The sequence below is a fragment of the Ranitomeya imitator genome, chromosome 2 (genome assembly GCF_032444005.1).
Source record: "Ranitomeya imitator isolate aRanImi1 chromosome 2, aRanImi1.pri, whole genome shotgun sequence".
NCBI classification, from domain to species: Eukaryota; Metazoa; Chordata; class Amphibia; order Anura; family Dendrobatidae; genus Ranitomeya; species Ranitomeya imitator.
Window position 1 is genome coordinate 367,381,557 of NC_091283.1, and position 23,689 is coordinate 367,405,245.

The following is a 23,689-nucleotide window of genomic DNA, read 5'->3' on the forward strand; positions in this document are numbered from 1 at the left end:
GAAACAAAATTGTAGCCCTGCACCAGGCTGGGAAGACTGAATCTGGAATAGCCAACCAGCTTGGAGTGAAGAAATCAACAGTGGGAGCAATAATTAGAAAATGGAAGACATACAAGACCACTGATAATCTCCCTCGATCTGGGGCTCCACGCAAAATCCCACCCCGTGGGGTCAGAATGATCACAAGAACGGTGAGCAAAAATCCCAGAACCACGCGGGGGGACCTAGTGAATGAACTGTAGAGAGCTGGGACCAATGTAACAAGGCCTACCATAAGTAACACACTACGCCACAATGGACTCAGATCCTGCAGTGCCAGACGTGTCCCACTGCTTAAGCCAGTACATGTCCGGGCCCGTCTGAAGTTTGCTAGAGAGCATTTGGATGATCCAGAGGAGTTTTGGGAGAATGTCCTATGGTCTGATGAAACCAAACTGGAACTGTTTGGTAGAAACACAACTTGTCATGTTTGGAGGAAAAAGAATACTGAGTTGCATCCATCAAACACCATACCTACTGTAAAGCATGGTGGTGGAAACATCATGCTTTGGGGCTGTTTCTCTGCAAAGGGGCCAGGACGACTGATCCGGGTACATGAAAGAATGAATGGGGCCATGTATCGTGAGATTTTGAGTGCAAACCTCCTTCCATCAGCAAGGGCATTGAAGATGAAACGTGGCTGGGTCTTTCAACATGACAATGATCCAAAGCACACCGCCAGGGCAACGAAGGAGTGGCTTCGTAAGAAGCATTTCAAGGTCCTGGAGTGGCCTAGCCAGTCTCCAGATCTCAACCCTATAGAAAACCTTTGGAGGGAGTTGAAAGTCCGTGTTGCCAAGCAAAAAGCCAAAAACATCACAGCTCTAGAGGAGATCTGCATGGAGGAATGGGCCAACATACCAACAACAGTGTGTGGCAACCTTGTGAAGACTTACAGAAAACGTTTGACCTCTGTCATTGCCAACAAAGGATATATTACAAAGTATTGAGATGAAATTTTGTTTCTGACCAAATACTTATTTTCCACCATAATATGCAAATAAAATGATAAAAAAACAGACAATGTGATTTTCTGGATTTTTTTTTCTCAGTTTGTCTCCCATAGTTGAGGTCTACCTATGATGTAAATTACAGACGCCTCTCATCTTTTTAAGTGGTGGAACTTGTACTATTGCTGACTGACTAAATACTTTTTTGCTCCACTGTATATATGCGCAAGTGGGAGGCCGCCTTGGAGCGGCGTATTTCTCCCCGAGAGTGGTCTGTCATTTGGAGGAATGCCGCAAAATCATCAGTGTGTACTCTCTACAGAGAAAATATCTATAAGATACTAATGCACTGGTATCACACTCCAGAGTTTCTGCATGGACTGAATCCCTCTATCCCTCCCTCCTGTTGGAGATGTGGGGGAAGCACTGGGTCTCTTGTCCACATATTTTGGTCATGCCCAAAAATTGTGCCCTTTTGGGGTCAGGTTAAGTCCCTCATAGATAAGGTATTGCATGCAGACATAGAACTAAACCCGCTAGTGCTTCTCCTGGGTCACGGGGCGCCGGGTATGGGCAAACTTTCCAATAGATTATTGCAACATATCCTTACGGCGGCCAGATGCCTGATTGCGCGTCTTTGGAGACAGCCGAGTCCCCCTTCGCTTCAGATCCTCCTTGGACGGATCATGGATGTCAGAAGGATGGAACACCTTACAGCCTTACTAAATGACTCGGTGGTGCGCTTCCAGGCTATATGGTCCCCGTGGGATTATTATGCAGCGGGATCCGACCTGTAGTGCGACTGAGTTCGGATTTGATTAATCGATTTAACTGAGGTTTTTCCCTTTTTTTTTTTTTTTTTTCTTCCCCTCTCTCTTTCCTCCCTTCCCTCTACCCCTTATTGTCTTGTCTTTGTCATTTACGTCTTTGTAGAATTAAGGTCATTGATGGCCTTATATCGTCTATATTGTTTATATCGTTTACTGTTCATGCATTCTATACAGAAACTAAATGCTTGTAAGACCCTGTTTTGTTCTAAAATGTTTAATAAAATAAAAATGTTATGGTTAAAAAAAAAAGACAATATTATAATATGCCTCTTACCGTATGCTGGGTATGACAGGAAGCCCGTCTGTTCCTGGTGGATATCGGGGGGATGTTCGGTGCTAATGCGTGTAAACCGTGGCGGGTTTCACTTCTCACATTACAGCCATCACCATCTATTCCCAACCTGCACAAACCCCTCATCCTGACGATATCCCAATACTGAGCCGCTGCTGCCGTATGTGTCCCTATTACTGCCCCTGAAACTCCAATACTGAGCCGCTGCTGCCGTATGTGTCCATATTACTGTCCCTGATACCCCGATACTGAGCCACTGCTGCCGTATGTGTCCCTATTACTGCCCCTGATACCCCAATACTGAGCCGCTGCTGCCGTATGTGTCCCTATTACTGCCCCTGATACCCCAATACTGAGCCGCTGCTGCCGTATGTGTCCCTATTACTGCCCCTGATACCCCAATACTGAGCCGCTGCTGCCATATGTGTCCCTATTACTACACCTGATACCCCAATACTGAGCCGCTGCTGCCATATGTGTCCCTATTACTGCCCCTGATACCTCGATACTGAGCCGCTGCTGCCGTATGTGTCCCTATTACTGCCCCCGATACCCCAATACTGAGCCGCTGCTGCTGTATGTGTCCCTATTACTGCCCCCGATACCCCAATACTGAGCCGCTGCTGGTGTATGTGTCCCTATTACTGCACCCGATACCTCAATACTGAGCCGCTGCTGGTGTATGTGTCCCTATTACTCCACCCGATACCCCAATACTGAGCCGCTGCTGCCGTATGTGTCCCTATTACTCCACCCGATACCCCAATACTGAGCCGCTGCTGCCGTATGTGTCCCTATTACTCCACCTGATACCCTAATACTGAGCCGCTGCTGCCGTATGTGTCCCTATTACTGCCCCTGATACCCAAATACTGAGCCGCTGCTGCCGTATGTGTCCCTATTACTGCACCTGATATCCCAATACTGAGCCTCTGCTGCCATATGTGTCCCTATTACTGCACCTGATACCCCAATACTGAGCTGCTGCTGCCGTATGTGTCTCTATTACTGCCCCTGATACCCCAATACTGAGCCGCTGCTGCCGTATGTGTCCCTATTACTCCACCTGATACCCCAATACTGAGCCGCTGCTGCCGTATGTGTCCCTATTTCTGCCCCTGATACCCTAATACTGAGCCGCTGCTGCCGTATGTGTCCTTATTACTGCACCTGATACCCCAATACTGAGCCGCTGCTGCCATATGTGTCCCTATTACTGCACCTGATATCCCAATACTGAGCCTCTGCTGCCGTATGTGTCCCTATTACTGCACCTGATACCCCAATACTGAGCTGCTGCTGCCGTATGTGTCCCTATTACTGCACCTGAAACCCCAATACTGAGCTGCTGCTGCTGTATGTGTCCCTATTACTGCACCTGATACCCCAATACTGAGCTGCTGCTGCCGTATGTGTCCCTATTACTGCACCTGATACCCCAATACTGAGCTGCTGCTTCCGTATGTGTCCCTATTACTGCACCTGATACCACAATACTGAGCTGCTGCCGTATGTGTCCCTATTACTGCACCTGATATCCCAATACTGAGCCTCTGCTGCCATATGTGTCCCTATTACTGCACCTGATACCCCAATACTGAGCTGCTGCTGCCGTATGTGTCCCTATTACTGCACCTGAAACCCCAATACTGAGCTGCTGCTGCCGTATGTGTCCCTATTACTCCACCTGATACCCCAATACTGAGCCGCTGCTGCCGTATGTGTCCCTATTACTGCACCTGATACCCCAATACTGAGCCGCTGCTGCCGTATGTGTCCCTATTACTGCACCTGATTCCCCAATACTGAGCTGCTGCTGCCGTGTGTGTCCCTATTACTCCACCTGATACCCCAATACTGAGCCGCTGCTGCCGTATGTGTCCCTATTACTGCACCTGATACCCCAATACTGAGTCGCTGCTGCCGTATGTGTCTCTATTACTGCCCCTGATACCCCAATACTGAGCCGCTGCTGCCGTATGCGTCCCTATTACTGCACCTGCTGTGTGATCTTCTGTGCCCTCTAAATTCTAAAGCTCCCCTCTATAATATAGTAATGCTGGGTGCAAGTGCCCTAGAAAACAGAGCCCACATTTTGCCCCCTAGAAAGTAATATTGCCCTGTGTGCCCCTTTAATAGTTACAGTAACCTGAGTTCCCCTATGACAATAAGTGCCCACTTTACATTTAATAATGTCCCAAGTCTCCCCCCTGTACAGATCCCCTATACACAGTATGATGCTCTCTTATACACAGTATAATGCCCCTCACTGTATAGTACCACCCACACAGTATACTGACCCCTTAGTAGCCTCCAAACTGATGGCTCCAGCACTGTATGATTGCTCCTTCACTGTAATCCCCACACTGTACGATGGTCCCCTCACTGTAATCCCCACATTATACGATGGCCTCCATATAGTATAATGCACCAGATAGTCCTCAATATAGTATAATGCACTCCCCATAGGCAGACTCTATGGCACAAGGCAGCACCCAAAGGCAGACTCTGTAGTATAAGACAGCACCCTATAGGCAGACCATGTAGTATAAGGTAGCACACCATAGGCAGACCCTGTATTATAAGGCAGCACCCCATAGGCAGTCCCTGTAGTATAAGGCAGCACCCCATAGGCAGACCCTGAAGTAAAAGGCAGCACCCCATAGGCAGACCCTGTAGTAAAAGGCAGCACCCCATAGGCAGACCCTGCAGTATAAGGTAGCACCCCATAGGCAGACCCTGTAGTAAAAGGCAGCACCCCATAGGCAGACCCTGTAGAATAACGCAGCACCCGCATAGGCAGATCCTGTAGTATGAGGCAGCACCCCCATAGGCAGATCCTGTAGTATAAGGCAGCACCCCATAGGCAGATACTGCAGTATAAGGCAGCACCCACATAGGCAGACCCTGTAAGTATAAGACAGCACCCGCATAGGCAGATCTTGTAGTATAAGACAGTACCCCAATAGGCAGACAATGTAAGCATAAGACAGTACCCCCATAGGCAGACCCTGTAGCATAAGACAGTACCCCAATAGGCAGCCCCTGTAGTATAAGACAGTACCCCCATAGGCAGACCCTGTATGTATAAGACAGTACCCCCATAGGCAGACCCTGTACTATAAGACAGTACCCCTATAGGCAGACCCTGTAAGTATAAAACAGTACCCCCATAGGCAGATCCTATAGTATAAGGCAGCCCCATAAAAAAAAACAAAAAAATAAATACTCACCTCTCTTACTCCTTGCTCCAGCGGTGCTCCGAGGTCCCGCTCATCTTCTGACAGCGGGCGCTGGGTGGTGACGTCACCGCTCCTACTGGCAGTGTCGGCGTCGGTGACGTCAGACGCTGACAGGGGGGTGATGGGAGAGCTGTGCGCTCCTTCCCTCATCAATGCGGTCAGCTGTATCGGCTAAATGCCGATACAGCTGACCTTGCGGTGACAGGCGAGGGGCCCACTGCTGGCACCGCCCCCCCACCTGCTCAGGGCCCCATAGTGGCTGGGCGGCAGAGCAGTGAGACTGATTCTCCCTGCTCTGCCACAGAATGTAGCTGTATCGGCGAGCTGCGCGTGCCTATACAGTTACAGTAGCGTAGCTCCGGGTGGGCCCCCTCTGAGCTCCGGGCCCTGGGCACTTGCACCCTCTGCCCCCCCGGTAGCTATGCTACTGACTCAGCTGTTCAGTATTGGCCACTCCCCTTTGCTATATATGCTTGCTTCTGGCACTTAGGAATTGACAGTGCTCATTCTTGCTGCCTGGGTTGGAGTTGTAGTTCGGGAGTATAGGGTAGGGTTGAGTAGGTGTTTGGAGATTTATTCAGGAGATTGTTGCTTGGAGTTTTGTTTGTGAGCACATTCTCATTCTCTACTATTTGTTTTTTCCTTCCTTTTACTCCTCTGTGTTCCACTCTGTTGTTTGGCTAGTGTATTTTGTGTGATTGTTATTTTCTGTTATCCCTGTCCCTCTTTATTTGTTTGTCTAGTTATCGTTATCCAATACATTTCAGCTTCCCACCTCCCTGGATGGAGGAATGGACAGATTAGGGCTAATATAAGAGGACGGCAAGACATGTGAACAGCTGGATGTTGCTTAAACTTGCTTTCTGTGCATGCACCTACATAGCAATATAGTTTTTTAGGGTAAGTAACTTTTGTTTCTTCTCCATTTCAGGAGATGCTGAACAGTAAGTTGAAATCCTTATTGACTTTCAGGCTCCATATCCCACCATCTACTACAGCTTCGAATGTGAGACTACCATCATTTTATAGACAAGCATTTCTGCTATATCCTACATAAATTTGACTAGCAATTTTTTAGCATATGATTAGTTCTGCAAAAAAAAAGGGAAGCCAGATCTGAAATGTCCGCACTGGACCTGATCGGCCTTTACCTGCGCTTGCCTTTCCTGGCACCAAGGGAGTGATTCTGAAAATGCTCCAGGTACAGTTCGCATTTAATGTGGTCCTTTTTTTTTTTTTTTTTTTTATACATTCAGGAAGCCATAATGGCACAACGTAAATAAAATACGAAGATTAGGACTGCCCCATTATGAGATTGCCGTGAAGTGGCGGGGTAGCTCAAAGAATTGATCAATTGTTTGCTAAATGTCTCATATTTGAAATACAGTTAGAATTTATGTGCAATTGCACTTCAGTTATTGCGTTCTGACCATAAGCAGTGCTGGCTTCTTCCCTTTTTTTTTTTGCTATGATTAGTTCTGCAGATTGTTGTCATGTCATTATTGCAATGTTACTGTTTTGCTCCTAAAAATTTAAATGATCATTTTTATTTTGTTAGTATTTTATACATCTACCTTTGGCTTTCAACTCTGCCTGAATCCTCGGGGCATGCTCTTGATCAGATTCAAGCATGTCTCAACTGAAATCTGATCCTAGGTCTCTTCTGCACATTCCCCATGTTGGTTCATACTGGTCGACTCACTTGACTATGCATACAGCTTTTTCTTCAACTCTACCCACATGTGTTTGATTTGGTTGAGTTCTAGGGACTGTGGGGCCAATCCAGCATCTCTACTTCATTATCATTGAACCATTTCTTCCTCAATCATGACGTATGCTTCTCGTCGTTGTCTTGCTTGAACACTATGTCATTCTTTTCATACCCATAGTACTCGAGTGTACAATACGCATATATAGCTCAGCATTGAAACCACCATTCATCCTGGTTAAGTGTCCAACACTTTTGGCTGTGAAACAACCCCATATCATCAGGTTTTCTCCACCAAACTTGACAGTTCCTTGAATATCTCAATCCCTTAACCCCTTTTCCCTTCTTTCTTCCAGACCCATTTGAACCCATCAGAGCCTAGTCTATTGAATTGTCTTTTTGCTCCAAATCATTTCCAATTTTCTACTGTCCACTTTTCATACTTTTTTGCAAACTCAATCTGACGCTTCTGTTTATGATATAATATGACTCTTCACCTTTTTTTGGGGGTTACCATTCCAGACTTATGTAATGTGCATCACTCAGTACATGCATGGATGTCAGTAATCTCACTGTTGTGAAGCACACAAGCCACCTCCACTGCCAGATTTGTTGTGCCAGAACTGATAGACATTGCAATAAGCCAATATGTTGACTCCGATATTTTGCCTGGACATCCACCCCTTTGGTTTTGAGGGATGGACAGACTTCATTTTATATTTTTCCTACTGTCATAGCCCTCACATGATACAGTTTGGCAATTTTCTTGGCTTAGAGACCGCTAACGATGAGCTGGATTATGCTTTTTCTCTTTTCTTGGGAAATCTTCTTCATGGATGCTCCTTGATTTAAGCCAGTGAGCTTTCGCTTGGGAATCAGCACTGAACTATTAGAGAATGTGAGAATAGGATTTAGTTTGTAGTACAGAGGAAGCAAAAGAATTTTCAACCACCAGGAGCAACACAGTAACAATGCAAAGATAAGACAAGATACTGCACAACTAATCATATGCTAAATAGTTGCAAGTCAAATTTGAGTATGAGATAGCCAAGATGATTGTCTGTAAAAAGATTTTAGTCTCATGTTCAAAGCAGTAGTGAATGGTGAGATATGGAGCATGAAAGTCAAAAGTTAAAAACATTGTTACCCTTTTGCTCGTCATTGTACATACTATACAGAGGTATTGTTAAATGTAGGTTAGTGTCAGATTAAGGCTACAGGCTTCAGGCTGAATCTGGCGTCACGACAGAGAGACGATCCGGTGTAAATTGTGAAAAACTGATGAAACGGATCTGTTTTTCCGCCAGATCCAACTAGCGGAACCTGCAAAAAAAGGATCAGTTTCATCAGTTTTTCATCCATTTCATCTTTTTTTTTGTATCCGTTTTATGATGGATCCAGTTTTTAAAAGCGCCCATAGGAGGCTCCCAAATGTGATTGGCTACTGAAAACCTATAAATACAGTGTTCCTACAGCCCATCTTTGACAGGTTGTAGAGCAAGTGGCTGGCAAAGATGGAAGGCGTGATAGCCAACATTCTGAAGATTAATGTGGATTTAACTGTTGAGGCGAATCGTTTGAAAGCGATTTTTCTGGAGGAGCGAGAGAGACAGCGCATCATGCGTCTGTACCAACAACGTTTGTGGATCCACCCCATCACTGCACAGAGAATGACGTGAGGGGTGTATTTACTTTATACATGGAGCTACAAGGAAACCCCGATGTGATACATATTGCAGCTTCTCAGTTTCACCGGTGGAACGTCTGATGGTGACTCTTATGTAAGCCATTTTTATTGTATCTCCTTCTGTTAACCCCTTCGCGCCATGCGCCGTACTAGTACTGCGCTGCCGGCACTGCATTTGTGCCAGCAGCAGTACTAGTACGGCGCACCGATCACCGCGGTCTCGCGCTGAGCGCCGCGGTGATCGGGTGCGGGTGTCAGCTGTATATGACAGCTGACACCACGCAGCAATGCCCACGATCGGCGCTATTGCCGATCGCGGGCATTTAACCCCTCTGATGCCGCTGTCAGTAGTGACAGCGGCATAGAGGGGGATCGCGCAGGGACGGGGGCTCCCTGCGCTCTCCCACCGGAGCAACGCAATGAGATCGCGTTGCTCCGGTGACCCGGAAGAAGTCCCCGGATCCAAGATGGCCGCCGGACTCCTTCCGGGTCATGAAATGACCTGGCTAGCCGGCGCCTGCTGAGAGCAGGCGCCGGAAAGCCAGCTAAACTGCCTGTCAGATCGTTGATCTGACAGTGTGCTATGCACAGTGTCAGATCAACGATCTGATCTAATACAGAGATGTCCCACCCTGGGACAATGGTAGAAAGTTAAAAAAAAAAAATAGAATGTGTAAAAAAAAAAAAAAAAATCCCCAAATAAGAAAAAAAAAAACATTTCCCAATAAATCCATTTATTTATGTAAATTAAAAAAAAACAATAAATGTACACATATTTGGTATCGCCGCGTCCGTAACGACCCGCTCTATAAAACTATCCCACTAGTTAACCCCTTCAGTGAACACTGCAAAAAAATAAAAATAAAAAACAAGGCAAAAAACATTGCTTTATTATCATACAGGCGAACAAAAAGTGGAATAACACGCGATCAAAACGACGGATATAAATAACCAGGGTACCGCTGAAAACGTCATCTTGTCCCGCAAACAAAAAGCCGCCATACAGCATCATCAGCAAAAAAATAAAAAAGTTATAGCTCTCAGAATAATGCGATGCAAAAACAATTAGTTTTTTTATATAAAATAGTTTTTATTGTGTAAAAGCGCCAAAACATAAAAAAAATTACATAAATGAGGTATCGCTGTAATCGTACTGACCTGAAGAATAAAACTGCTTTATCCATTTTACCACACGTGGAACGGTATAAACGCCCCCCTAAAAGAAATTCAGGAATTGCTGGTTTTTGTTCATTCCGCCTCCCAAAAATCAGAATAAAATGCGATCAAAAAATGTCATCTGCCCGAAAATGTTACCAATAAGAACATCAACTCGTCCCGCAAAAAACAAGATCTCACATGACTCTGTGGGCAAAAATATGGATAAATTATAGCTCTCAAAATGTGGTGATGCAAAAACTATTTTTTGCAATAAAAAGCGTCTTTTAGTGTGTGACAGCTGCCAACCCTAAAAATCCGCCAAAAAAACGCTATAAAAGTAAATCAAACCCCCCTTCATCACCACCTTAGTTAGGGAAAAATAATAAAATGTAAAAAAATGTATTTATTTCCATTTTCCCATTAGGGTTAGGGCTAGGGTTAGGGCTAGGGTTAGGGCTAGGGTTAGGGTTAGGGCTAGGGTTAGGGTTGGGGTTAGGGTTTCAGTTATAATTGGGGGTTTCCACTGTTTAGGCACATCAGGGGCTCTCCAAATGCGACATGGCGTCCGATCTCAATTCCAGCCAATTCTGCTTTGAAAAAGTAAAACAGTGCTCCTTCCCTTCCGAGTTCTCCTGTGCACCCAAACAGTGGTTCCCCCCAACATATGGGGTATCAGCGATCTCAGGACAAGTTGGGCAACAACTTTTGGGGTCTAATTTGTCCTGTTACCCTTGGGAAAATAAAAACGTGGGGGCTAAAATATCATTTTCGTGGAAAAAAAATATTTTTTATTTTCACGGCTCTGCGTTATAAACTGTAGTGAAACACTTGTTGGTTCAAAGCTCTCACAACACATCTAGATAAGTTCCTTGGGGGGTCTAGTTTCCAATATGGGGCCATTTGTGGTGGGTTTCTACTGTTTAGGTACATCAGGGGCTCTGCAAATGCAACATGACACCTGCAGTCCATTCCATCTAAGTCTGCATTTCAAACGGTGCTCCTTCCCTTCCGAGCTCTGCCATGAACTCAAACGGTGGTCCCCCCCCACATGTGGGGTATCAGCGTACTCAGTACAAATTGGACAATAACATTTGTGGTCCAATTTCTCCTGTTACCCTTGGGAAAAAAAATTGCGGGCTAAAACATCATTTTGTGGAAAGAAAAAATGATTTTTTAATTTTCACAATGCTACATTCTAAACTTTAGTGAAACAATTGGGGGTTAAAAGTGCTCACCACACATCTAGATAAGTTCCTTAGGGGGTCTTCTTTCCAAAATGGGGTCATTTGTGGGGGGTTTCCACTGTTAAGGCACGTCAGGGGCTCTCCAAATGCGACATGACATCCGATCTCAATTCCAGCCAATTTTGCATTGAAAAGTCAAATGGCACTCCTTCCCTTCCGAGCTCTGCCATGCGCTCAAACAGGGGTTTATCCCCATATATGAAGTATCGGCGTACTCAGGACAAATTGCACAACAACTTTTGGGCTCCAATTTATCCTGTTACCCTTGGGAAAATAAAACATTTGGGGCAAAAAGATCATTTTTTGTGAAAATTAATATGAAAATTTTTTTTACGGCTCTACATTATAAACTTCTGTGAAGCATTTGGAGGTTCAAAGTGCTCACCACACATCTAGATTAGTTCCTTAGGGGGTCTACTTTCCAAAATGGTGTCACTTGTGGGGGTTTCCACTGTTTAGGCACATCAGGGGCTCTCCAATCGTGACATGGGCTCCGATCTCAATTCCAGCAAATCTTGCATTGAAAAGTCAAACGGCGCTCCTTTCCTTCCGAGCTCTGCCATGTGCCCAAACAGTGGTTTACCCCCACATATGGGGTATCGGCGTACTCAGGACAAATTGTACAATGGCTTTTGTGGTCCAATTTTTCCTGTTACCCTTGGTCAAATGAAACAAATTGGACCTGAAGTAAAAATTTTGTGAAAAATAAGTTAAATGTTCAATTTTTTTAAACATTCAAAAAATTCCTGTGAAGCACCTGAAGGGTTAATAAACTTTTTGAATGTGGTTTTGAGTACCTTGAGGGGTGCAGTTTTTAGAATGGTGTCACTTTTGGGCATTTTCTGTCATATAGACCCCTCAAAGTCACTTCAAGTGTGAGGTGGTCCGTAAAAAAATGGTTTTGCAAATTTTGTTGCAAAAATGAGAAATCGCTGGTCAACTTTTAACCCTTATAACTCCCTAACAAAAAAAAATTATGTTTCCAAAATTGTGCTGATGTAAAGCAGACATGTGGGAAATGTTGTTTATTAACTATATTATGTGATATAACTCTCTAATTTAAGGGCATAAAAACTAAGAGTTTGAAAATTGCTAAATTTTCATAATTTCCGACAAATTTTTGTTTTTTTCACAAATAAATGCAAGTCATATCAAAGAAGTTTTACCACTATCATGAAGTGTCACGGGAAAACAGTGTCAGAATCACCAGGATCCGTTGAAGCGTTTCAGAGTTATGACCTCATAAAATGACAGTGGTCAGAATTGTAAAAATTGGCCCTGTCACTTAGGTGAAAACAGGCTTTGGGGTGAAGGGGTTAAAGCACACTTATAACTGTAATGTTGTTGCTGTATTTTTTATTATTTGTATTGTATCTCCTAATGTTAAAGCTAATATTATTGCTGTTATTTTGTACTAATTTTTGCCTTGCTTTTTTTCATAAATTCCTTGCAACTGGAGAATCCCTATCGTCACTACATTTCCACCATATCAGGAATTGTGAAGCACACCTGCTGTGCATTGTGGGACACTTTACATGACAAATTTATACCACATGCCACAATGGAGAGTTGGTTGGAAATAGCGGAAAAATTCTAACAAGTTTGTCAGTTTCCCAATTGCTTGTGTGCAGTGGACGGGAAACATATCTGCATTGTCAAACCTGCTGGATCTGAATATTTTAGCTATAAAAAATATTTCTTCATTGTGCTCATGGCCATCACTGACGCAGAATACAAATTTATAGCGGTCCATATTGGGGCCTATGGCCGCTCCAATGATTCTCAAGTTTTTAAAGTGTCTGCAATGGGGCGTCATCTCTATGGAAACACCTTCCAACTTCCATCCCCCAGACCGCTGCCTGAAACCTCTGGGCTACCAATGCCATTTGTATGTGTTGGAGATGAAGCCTTCCAACTCTCTGAACACCTGCTGAAGCCATACTCCAGTAGTGGATTGACGGCAACTAAAAGAATTTTTAATTACCGCCTAACATGACCACGAAGAATGGTGGAGTGCGCTTTTGGGATTCTAACAGCCAAATGATGAGTTCTGTTGACCGCTATCAACCTGAAGACTGACACTGTTGACAAGGTGGTGAAAGCTTGTGTGGTCCTGCACAATTTTGTTATATGCAAGGAACAGATTTCCATTGATGACCACTCTGAAGAAACCACCTTGCATGAAAGTATTTGACCTTCTTTATCCAAAGTATTGTACCTTTTTTTACCCAAAGTATTGTACCTGGTTGGGTTTTCCCAAAAAGTATTTTATATGTTTTACCCAATGTATTGTACCTGGTTGGGTTTTACCCAAAGTATTGTACCTTCTGTACCCATAGTATTGTACCTTTTTTACCCAAAGTATTGTACCTGGTTGGGTTTTACCCAAAGTATTTGACCTTGGTTTACCCACAGTATTGTACCTTGTTTTAACCAAAGTATTTAACCTTATAATTTAATAAATGAAAGACAAAATTTTTAAACCAAAAAAAAATTTTTTTTATTTACTTTTTTTTTTTTTACAACATCTTTATAAATTTAGATAGTGTGAGGTGGAGATAATACTAGAGTGGCTGTCAGATTTGGACACTTTGACATTGGGAGTGTGGAGAGAGGAATGTGGTTGTGACGGATCAGTAGGTAAAACTGAAGGTGAAGGGGTGGAGAAAGAGAGACCAGGTGGACATGAAACCGGGAGTCGTGTTGGGAATTTGGAAGGTTTGAGGGGTGCAGTGGAGGGATTGTGAGGCAGAAGAGGTAGTGGGTGGTGAAGAGGGTTGTGTTTGGGGCATGATGTGTGTGGAAGGAGACTGGTGGTAGTGGGTAGGAAGTAGAGGTTGGGCAGGGAGTGGAGGCGCGGATGATGTGGTTGGTAACTGGTATGGGGCAGGATGCTGGTACGGGGCAGGATGATGGTATTGTGTAGAGGGGGAGGAGAGACAGTGGCTGGAGGAAGGCAGGTGCGGGAGGAACTAACGGGATGGGTGGAGGAGCTTGGGAGCTAACTTGCGCTAGAGCAAACTGGCAGGTTTGCATTACATGCATCTGCTGGTCAGGAGATAGCTTGTCCATGCGCTCGAGTACTGCCTGGAAAAAGGAATGATTTGGCATTTTACTTGCATATGAATGCATCCTATCCAGTGCAACTCAAGAATACTGCTGTCGAGCAAACTAAATCCTGCAGTCATTTGCTCAGACAACAGTTTGAGACAGTTATGGAAGGCTGCATTCAGATGCAAGAACTCGGGCGCATAGCTCTTTTCCTGACCCCTCTGGCGCTGCTGCCCAGAACCCACAGGTGTTCTAGAGGTGACAGCAGTGTCAGAGGGGTAGGGTAAAGGAAAAGCTATATCCTCACCAGAGGCTTCATGTAAAGAAGTCGGCCACGATGCTCCAGCGTTGGTGGATGGGACCGAGGGATCACATGTGAGGGAAGGCTGGGAAGGTGCAGATGGGCGGGACTGTCAAAGTGTCCCTCGATGGCGGACTCCTGAAGGATCGCACCAAAAGGGTTCAACTCTGCAGGCTCCCGAGTGCTGCAGATGGTACTGTGGAACAAAGAAAAAATATATAATATATTGATATTGCTTGGCCCTCGCTGAAACCCAAAAAAAATGTTAGACATGTAAACATTTTTGATTAAATGGGGTGGATAATATTTACCTTCTACTCACCATCGTCGACCGGAGGAATGACAGGGCTCTAGCATATTTATACTTGCTCCTGTGTCCTCCTGATTTACTCGGGGCCTTCATCTCTTTTTTGAATTCCTTCTTGAAGCGATCCCTGATTGACCGCCACCGCTTGACAACTCTTTAACCTGTAAAGAGAAAGCACAAATTGGCTAGTATACAACACATTACATCCAGCAACATAACTGAACTGTGAATACTTACGCGCTTGATTCTGGGTCCGAACATCAAGGTGCTCCCAGTGGTCCACAACTTCATGGCACACTTGCTCCCAGAGTCAACGGGTCACAACAATATCGGTGTGGCGGCTGCCCGACATGTATCGGATGCTGGCGGCAGAGCCCCGCTGCTGGAGGGCAACTGTGAGGTAAGTATACACAACTTTTTTGTTTTCTTTATAAAATGAATTAAATGAGTGAGGGGAGGAGGAGGAACTGCAAATGATGACATGGGGGAAGAAGTAAAGGGGACGGCACATGATGATGTGGGGAGGGGGTTAAAGGAGACTCACATGATGATGTGGGGGGTTAAAGGAGACTGCACATGATGATGTGGGTGGTTAAAGGGGAACTGCACATGATGATGTGGGGAGGGAGTTAAAGGGGGACTGCACATGAAGTGGGGGGTTAAAAGGAACTGCTAAGGATGACATGGGGTAAGGGGGCCGCACATGATGAAGTGTGGGTAAATGGGACTGCACATGATGAAGTGGGGGAGAGGGACTGCACATGATGAAGTGGGGGAGGGGACAGGAGACTGCAAATGATGAATTGAGAGTGAGGGAAGATGGACAGCAATTGAATTGAAGGTGGGGGTGGGGAGAACAAATGATTGGGAGAGAGCAAATAATAATGAATTTGAGGGTGGGGGAGTAAATGATGTATTGAATGTGGGGGTAGAGCTCTTGATAAGGAATAGAGGGTGGGAAAAAGAAGACATGACAATGAATTGTGGAAGAAGGGGCATGTAAATATAATGAGTCGGGGAGCTGGAGGTACATAGTGGGGGGCGCTGAGTATGCAGTGACTAGTAATGAATTGGGGGAAAGAGTACAGGTGCTATTTAATTTATATATTTATTAGGTGGGGAAAGTGGCTATGTATAGCTAGAAGGGGCTCAGTGGCGTATTATAATTTATATTTGGAATGGTGGGTTGCATATCTGTATTCAGATGTGTAGTGTAGAAGAAAGGGAAAAAGAGGGGAATGTGCTCTGGAAGCCATGCTCTAGGTAACTGTGTTATTTTATGCAGAGATGAGTCCTGGCTGGAAGAAGTGATGGTGGTCTGCGCTGCATGAAAAAGAAAGATGAAGGACTTCTTCTAGAGACACCACTGGTGAGTCAGTGTGTTACCTGTACACTCACACTATACACTGTATACTCTGTACAGAGCTCCTGTGTATAATGTCACCAATGATCACTATATTATCTGTACAATGACAATGTATACAGAGGTCCTGTGTATAATGTTACTGGTGATCACTGTATTACCTGTACACTATATTCAGAGCTCCTGTGTATAATGTCACTAGTGATCACTGTATTACCTGTACACTGACAATGTATACTATGTACAGAGCTTCTGTGTATAATGTCACTGGTGATCACTGTATTACCTGTATACTGACAGTAAATACTGAGTTCCTGTATATAAGGTCACATAGTATTGTGTTGTTTTTTTCCATTAATGATCAGTATTGTAGTATTCAGTCACTATGTGGTGGTAATATGTGGACTGGTCATGGTGTGGTGGTATTTGTTCCTTGTATGTGGTATTATAGGTCATTATGTGGTCTGGTTATGATGTGACAGTATATTTGTCCCTTGTATGTTGTATTAATGGTCATTTAATAAAAATGTATGTGACTCATTCCCTTAAAGAAAAATACATAAAAATATATTTATATTTAATAGGTTAGAGGAGAGTAGTGTCCTGCCAAAGGAGTCTACCATGTTGTGGAGGCAGCTTAAAACTTCTTTTGGCCAGAACAAAAGCTACTGGCTATGTATGTGATCTGGTGTTTGATGAGAACTGTTAATATCTGATTGAACGTGGTGCAGAAGTGGAGTTTTTCCAAGAGTGTGCGTTGGGACTGTGGGAGGTTTGAAGGGTGGAGGAGGAGCTGGGGTGGAGTCTCAAGGGGGCCCGAAAATTTTACCAGTATGGGGCCCCAAAATTCCTAGTGGCTGCCCTGGGTGGAGATATGGTGAGTAGGCGTCCCACTCATTTCTCGCCTACTTACTAAAAACCTGACCCCTCTAATGGCTGGTTAACCCTTCAGCACATAGCATGCTGGGGAGAAACATATGGGTTTCACATCACGGAAGAAAGCAATCTTCGTGACACATATCTCCCCTCCCATACAGCACCAGTGACCCTATCATAGGGTACAGAGAAGGGAATCTGTTCCCAATTATGGTGAAAAACTACTATACTTAGCATGAAAAGTGATTTTAAAAAATTAATCCCAAAAGATGTTTCTACAAAAAAGTAATGGATCATAGATTTAACTAGTAATTTGCAACATGAACATGTTTATTATTCTAATATAAATAAGTTAAAGACGTTTGTTCAAACATGTTGTGGGGAAGAGGGAAGAGGAAATTATTATTTTTTATTTTTTTCAGGTGGTTGTTGGGTTTTATGTGGAAGGGATCTGGAATAGTAGAATGAAAAACTAAGGTTATAAGAAACAAAAGGAGCATCGCAATACTTTTGTTCATATAGTGTATATAAAACAAAGTGAAATACTCAATGAACGTTGGATATTATTTTTTATTTGATTTTTGGATAACAGGTGTCTAATAGTAACTTCATATATTTTGAATTCTAATGCATGTTGTAAAATTGCTTTCTTTTTTTTCATATACTAATTTTTAACTTAGACTGTTTCTATTGTGTGTTTTCTTGTACTATTTCTCAATAAAATATATGGTTTATCCCCACTTGAGTTGTTTTTATTTTGGTCACCAAAATATGATTTTCAAGTAAAACATTTCTCACCTTCCAAGTATTATATTGGCTTCCTCCGTTTGTGAGATTTTTCATGCTTAAAAAGATCTGAATAGTGGGTGAAACATTTCCCACATTCTGAACACAAATATGGCTTTTCCCCTGTGTGACTTCTCTGATGTCCAACAAGATTTACTTTCTGTGTGAAACATTTCCCACATTCTGAACATGAAAAAGGTTTCTCCCCTGTGTGGATTTTCTGATGTATAACTAAAAACGATTTCTGATTAAAGCATTTCCCACATTCTGAACATGAAAATGGCTTCTCTCCTGTGTGAGTTCTGTGATGGACAACTAAAAATGATTTATGAGTAAAACACTTCCCACATTCTGAACATGACTATGGCTTATTACCTGTGTGACTTCCTTGATGTGTAACAAGATTTGATTTGTCTGCAAAACATTTTCCACATTCTGAACACAAAAAAGGCTTGTCACCTGTGTGAATTCTCTGGTGTCTGACAAGTTGTGATTTCTGGATAAAACATTTCCCACAATCTGAACACGAATATGGCTTCTCCTCTGTATGTATTCTCTGGTGTGCAACAAAATTTGATTTATCTCTGAAACACTTTCCACATTCTGAACATGAATATGGCCTCTCTCCAGTGTGAATTCTCTCATGTTTAAGACGATCAGGTTTCTCTGTAAAACACTTACCACATTCAGAACAAGAATATGGCTTCTCTCCTGTGTGATTTCTCTGATGTTTAGCAAGATAAAATTTACATGCAAAACATTTCCCACATTCTGAACATGAAAACGTCTTGCAGGGGGTGTGAATTCTCTCATGTTTAACAAGACCTGATTTCTGGTTAAAATATTTCCCACAATGTGAACATGAATATGGTTTCTCCCCTGCGTGAATTGTCTGGTGTTTAACAAGATCGGATTTATTTGCAAAACAATTCCCACATTCTGAACATGAAAATTGCTTCTCACTTGTGTGAGTTTTATGATGTGAAACAAGACTTGATATCTCTGATAAACATTTTCCACATTCTGAACATGAATATGGCTTTTCCCCTGTGTGAATTTTTTGATGTCTAATTAGATGTGTTTTATCTCCAAAACATTTCCCACATTCTGAACATGAGTATGGTTTCTCCCCTGTATGAATTTTCTGGTGTTTAACAAGATTTGATTTAGCTGCAAAACATCTTCCACATGCTAAACATGAATATGGTTTCTCCCCTGAGTGCATTCTCACATGTATTACAAGCTCTGATTTCTGGCTAAAATATTTCCCACACTCTGAACAAGAAAATCTTTTCTCCTTTGTGTGAATTTTTTGATGGGTAACAAAAGACATATTGAGGGAAACACTTTTTCCATACTCTGAACATGAAAATGGCTTTGCTGGAAGAGCACTTTGATATCTAATGTCCCTTTTTTCATGTTTATTTTTATTAATAGTCTGTGATAAATCAGAAGAAAGAACATGTTTAACAGGACCATATGATAAATCTTCGCTGTGAAGAAATGATGAAATATCAGGAATAGTGGCAAACATTTCAATTGTATCTTGTGTGATATCAAGTTCATCAAATTTAAAAAGTGAAGATGCGAGATATCCCTCTGTTCTCCTGGTACAGTCATCTGTCAAGAATAAAGCCAATTATAATTTTTTAATAAAACAATACAAATTATATGTTAACAACATTTCTATATAGAAAATGCATAATAATTGCAAGTTATGCAGCGATATTTAAAAAGGCAAAATTAGTTCAAAAAATCGAACAGTAAAACTCAGAGCATGAAACAATAGAGCACGATTATTTGCGTCTTTTTGTTCGTTTCGCCTCCCAAATAGTGGAATAAAAAGCCATAAAAGTGTTTTGCAGCTTAAACTGATAAAATCTTTTATTCATCTCACAGAAAAATCAAGCCCCCCCACTCACGTCTATCAGCTATGAATGGAAAAATAGAGTGTCAACATTACTAGTAGCTCAAAGACTCTTAAAAAGCAACATCGCTTCCATAAACCAATGCAACAATATCCAAGCTCCCAAAGCCAAATGTCCCCCCCGCTTCTCAACCTCGGAGTAGGTGCTGGACCTAGTGTTGTAGTGACTCTATGAGGACAATCAGCAGCACAAAAGTGAAAGAAGGTAGATTCATCCTATAAAATACCAGAATTCTAGTAAGGCAACATCAGCATTAACCTTCGCTTTCTCTTAGGGGCTCGGCACGTGGATAAAATGGATGATATTTAGAGACCTGGGCAGCTAAGGGTCAGCGTCTACTAATTAAAGAAAGTGAAGTGGATCTTCCAGGGCTGTAAGCTTCGGCCAAGAGAGAGTTCTCTCCAACACAATGTCTTCCAATGACTAATGGTGATATTTTTAAATGGATAAGCATGTGGTGGTCTAGCGGTAGAATGGTGACGACATGATTGTGATATAGATGGAATACACAACTGATAAAGCAGCCACACCAAGTGACTGAGAAAAATCTGTGACTCCTCTGCATTTAGTGATTACCACTCACCTGGGAAGTTATCTGTAGGAATCTCCTCTTTACACCACTCATCACCCCTCACATATGTCTCTGTAGTATTAATATGGGTCAGATCTTTAACCTGAAACAAATATTGTAAAATTCACAGACAGATGGAGAAGTCACATCTATGATCAGCTCTAATCCTGCCATCTCCACCGTTCTCATTACACAAGTATAAAACATATAATACTGGTGGATAAAACAAGACCTTCACAGCCATCTACACATCATAGGGGAGAGCTCATGACACCTCTCCATCTACCTGATGATCCTGAGGAACACTGGGATTTTCTTGTTTACAGACCTGTGGAAGAAGAGGATGGGGACATCTCTCTGGTGTTATCCTCTTACTGGATAGAACTGAATAAAGCATATATAGGGACTGAATTAATTCTTTACATACAAATAATTACCGTATATACGCGAGTATAAGCCGACCCGAGTATAAGCCGACCCCCCTAATTTTGCCACAAAAAACTGGGAAAACTTATTGACTCGAGTATAAGCCTAGGGTGGAAATGTAGCATTTACCGGTGAATTTCAAAAATAAAAATAGATCATTATTTCCCCATAGCTGTGCCATATAGTGCTCTGCACCGTTCATATTGCCCCATAGATGCTGCACAGATGCCCCATATAGTGCTGTGTGCCGTTCATACTGCCCCATAGATGCTGCACAGATTCCCCATATAGTGCTGTGTGCCGTTCATACTGCCCCCATATAGTGCTGTGTGCCGTTCATACTGCCCCCATAGATGCTGCACAGATGCCCCATATAGTGCTGTGTGCCGTTCATACTGCCCCCATATAGTGCTGTGTGCCGTTCATACTGCCCCCATATAGTGCTGTGTGCCGTTCATACTGCCCCCATATAGTGCTGTGTGCCGTTCATACTGCCCCCATATAGTGCTGTGTGCCGTTCATACTGCCCCCATATAGTGCTGTGTGCCGTTCATACTGCCCCCATATAGTGCTGTGTGCCGTTCATACTGCCCCCATATAGTGCTCTGTGCTGTTCATACTGCCCCCATATAGTGCTGTGTGCCGTTCATACTGCCCCCATAGATGCTGCACATAAATCTGTGCTGCCGCTGCTGCTGCTGCAATAAAAAAAACAAACCACATACTCACCTCCCTTGATTGCAGCTCCCAGCGTCCGGTCCCGGCGCCTCCATCTTCCCGGCGTCTCCGCTCTGACTGATCAGGCAGAGGGCGCCGCGCACACTATATGCGTCATCGCGCCCTCTGCCTGAACAGTCAGAGCGCAGACGCCGGGAAGATGGAGGCGCCGGGAAGATGGAGCGGCGCCCGGCGGCTGGAACGCGGACAGGTGAATATAACATACTTACCTAGTCCCAGCGATCCTCGCGCTGTCCCTGCCTTCCTCCCCGTCTTCTGTGCTGCAGCATCTTCCTGTCAGCGGTCACCAGCACTGCTGATTAGAGAAATGAATAGGCGGCTCCGCCCCTATGGGAGGTGGAGCCGCTTATTCATTTCTGTAATGAGCGGTCCCACGTGACCGCTGAAGAGGGGAAGACGCTGCAGCACAGAAGATGGGGAGGAAGGCAGGGACAGCGCGAGGATCGCTGGGACTAGGTAAGTATACCTCAGCGCCCTCTCCCCCTCACCCGCCGACCCCACCACTACCGTGACTCGAGTATAAGCCGAGGGGGGCACTTTCAGCCCAAAAATTTGGGCTGAAAATCTCGGCTTATACTCGAGTATATACGGTATAGGCTGTGTGTATTTGGTCCTGTCTATTACCTGGTGATGTGAGGGACCGGGAAACCTCCATCATGACATTCCTGTACAGATCTTTGTATTCTTTTAAATACTCCCACTCCTCCATGGAAAAATAGATGGTGAGATCCTGACACCTTATAAGAACCTGACACATACAATGATACCGTCATCCCCCAATCCCTTCATAGCGTTACTGTATAATGTCCCAGCATTCCCAGTGGTGTCACCTCTCTAGTCAGCAGCTCAATCATCTTGTAGGCGAGTTCTAGGATCTTCTGGTCATTAATATCCTCAAGTATTAGGGGGTGAGGTGGAGGTCCCGTGATTGGGCCCAGGGGTCTTCCCTCACACACAGGGGCCTGACAGTGCTCACTAGAGATCTTCTTCACTACTGTGTAATCCTGGTTATGGAGAGACTTATTAATAAATCTCACTACAGACATTTCCAGAGTCCTCACCTCTGCAGTTCTGTCCCTCTGTTATTCCCATGGATAAGAATGATGTAATGTGACGTCATCAGAATCTCTCACCTCTCCAGTAAGCCGGAAGAGGATCTCTAGGGTGAGGTGTAATATTCTTTCCACCATCTTGTCCCTGTCCCTATCCATCCTTGACATTTCAATTAGGAAAATTCTCTTATATAGAAGATCCCTACTGGGAGGATCCAATATTGTAGGGACCTGAATGGGAATAAAATGAACCAAAGTAAACCCACAACTTGCACACCTTCATGCAATATTATATGACGCCCATTGCAGGGACTCAAATATCTGTCTTTTTAACTGCTTAGATTCTGCGGTCTAGCGAAAGTCACATCGAGTTGGTTAAACAAAGTATTGGCATCTAACTACGCAACTGATATTTGTCATTATAGACAGACAGAAAAAAAAATAAGAAAAGTTTACACTTTTTAAAAGCAAACATATACAAACTATTTTTTTAGGTAACATACTATTTTGGGGGGGAAAGATACTATAACAAAAAAACGTACTGTTAGGAATCACCGGGTGAGGTGGATTCACTAAGCTCCAAGTCAGGAACCACGACAAAGGAAAGTGGCCATAAAAGAAGAAAGCAGGGGCCCTCGCCACAGCTGGGACCTATGCATACATATTGTATAAAAATTTTAGGAAGGTGCAGAAAAACATGTTGAAAATAAGAATGTTTTTAACCCCTTAATGACTGCCGATAAGCCTTTTAACGGTGGCAGTTAAGGGTACTTATTCTTTTCAGCGCCGCTTCTATACGGCCACCCAGAATCAGAAAATCTCTGAGAGGAAAAGAAGCGCGGTCTAGGGGAGCGCTGGGAAATAACGGGAGTTACATGCGATCCATCTGTAGCAGCTCCAGCTGTGTTCCCCCGAAGAAGGGATGGAGTGGGAAGAAAAAAAATGCAACGCAGTCTACAGAGCACTGAGATGAAAGTCGAAGAGGGACAGTGGTGAACAGAATTAAGACCTTTGATCCACAATGCGTTTCAAGGGCATATCACCGTCTTTATCAGGTGGTGTGATAATTAGGAAGGGGAGGGGGGGTTAAAAATAGAAAGACCAATGGGAACAAAGAAGTCATTAACAAACAATTAGATG

At 43.6% G+C, this 23,689-nt stretch overlaps 1 pseudogene; it reads right to left on the reverse strand.

Moving 5' to 3' along the window:
* Positions 1-17,144: 17,144 nt before the first annotated feature.
* Positions 17,145-23,689, reverse strand: part of LOC138663928 (zinc finger protein 665-like) — a 256,803-nt pseudogene continuing 250,258 nt past the window's right edge.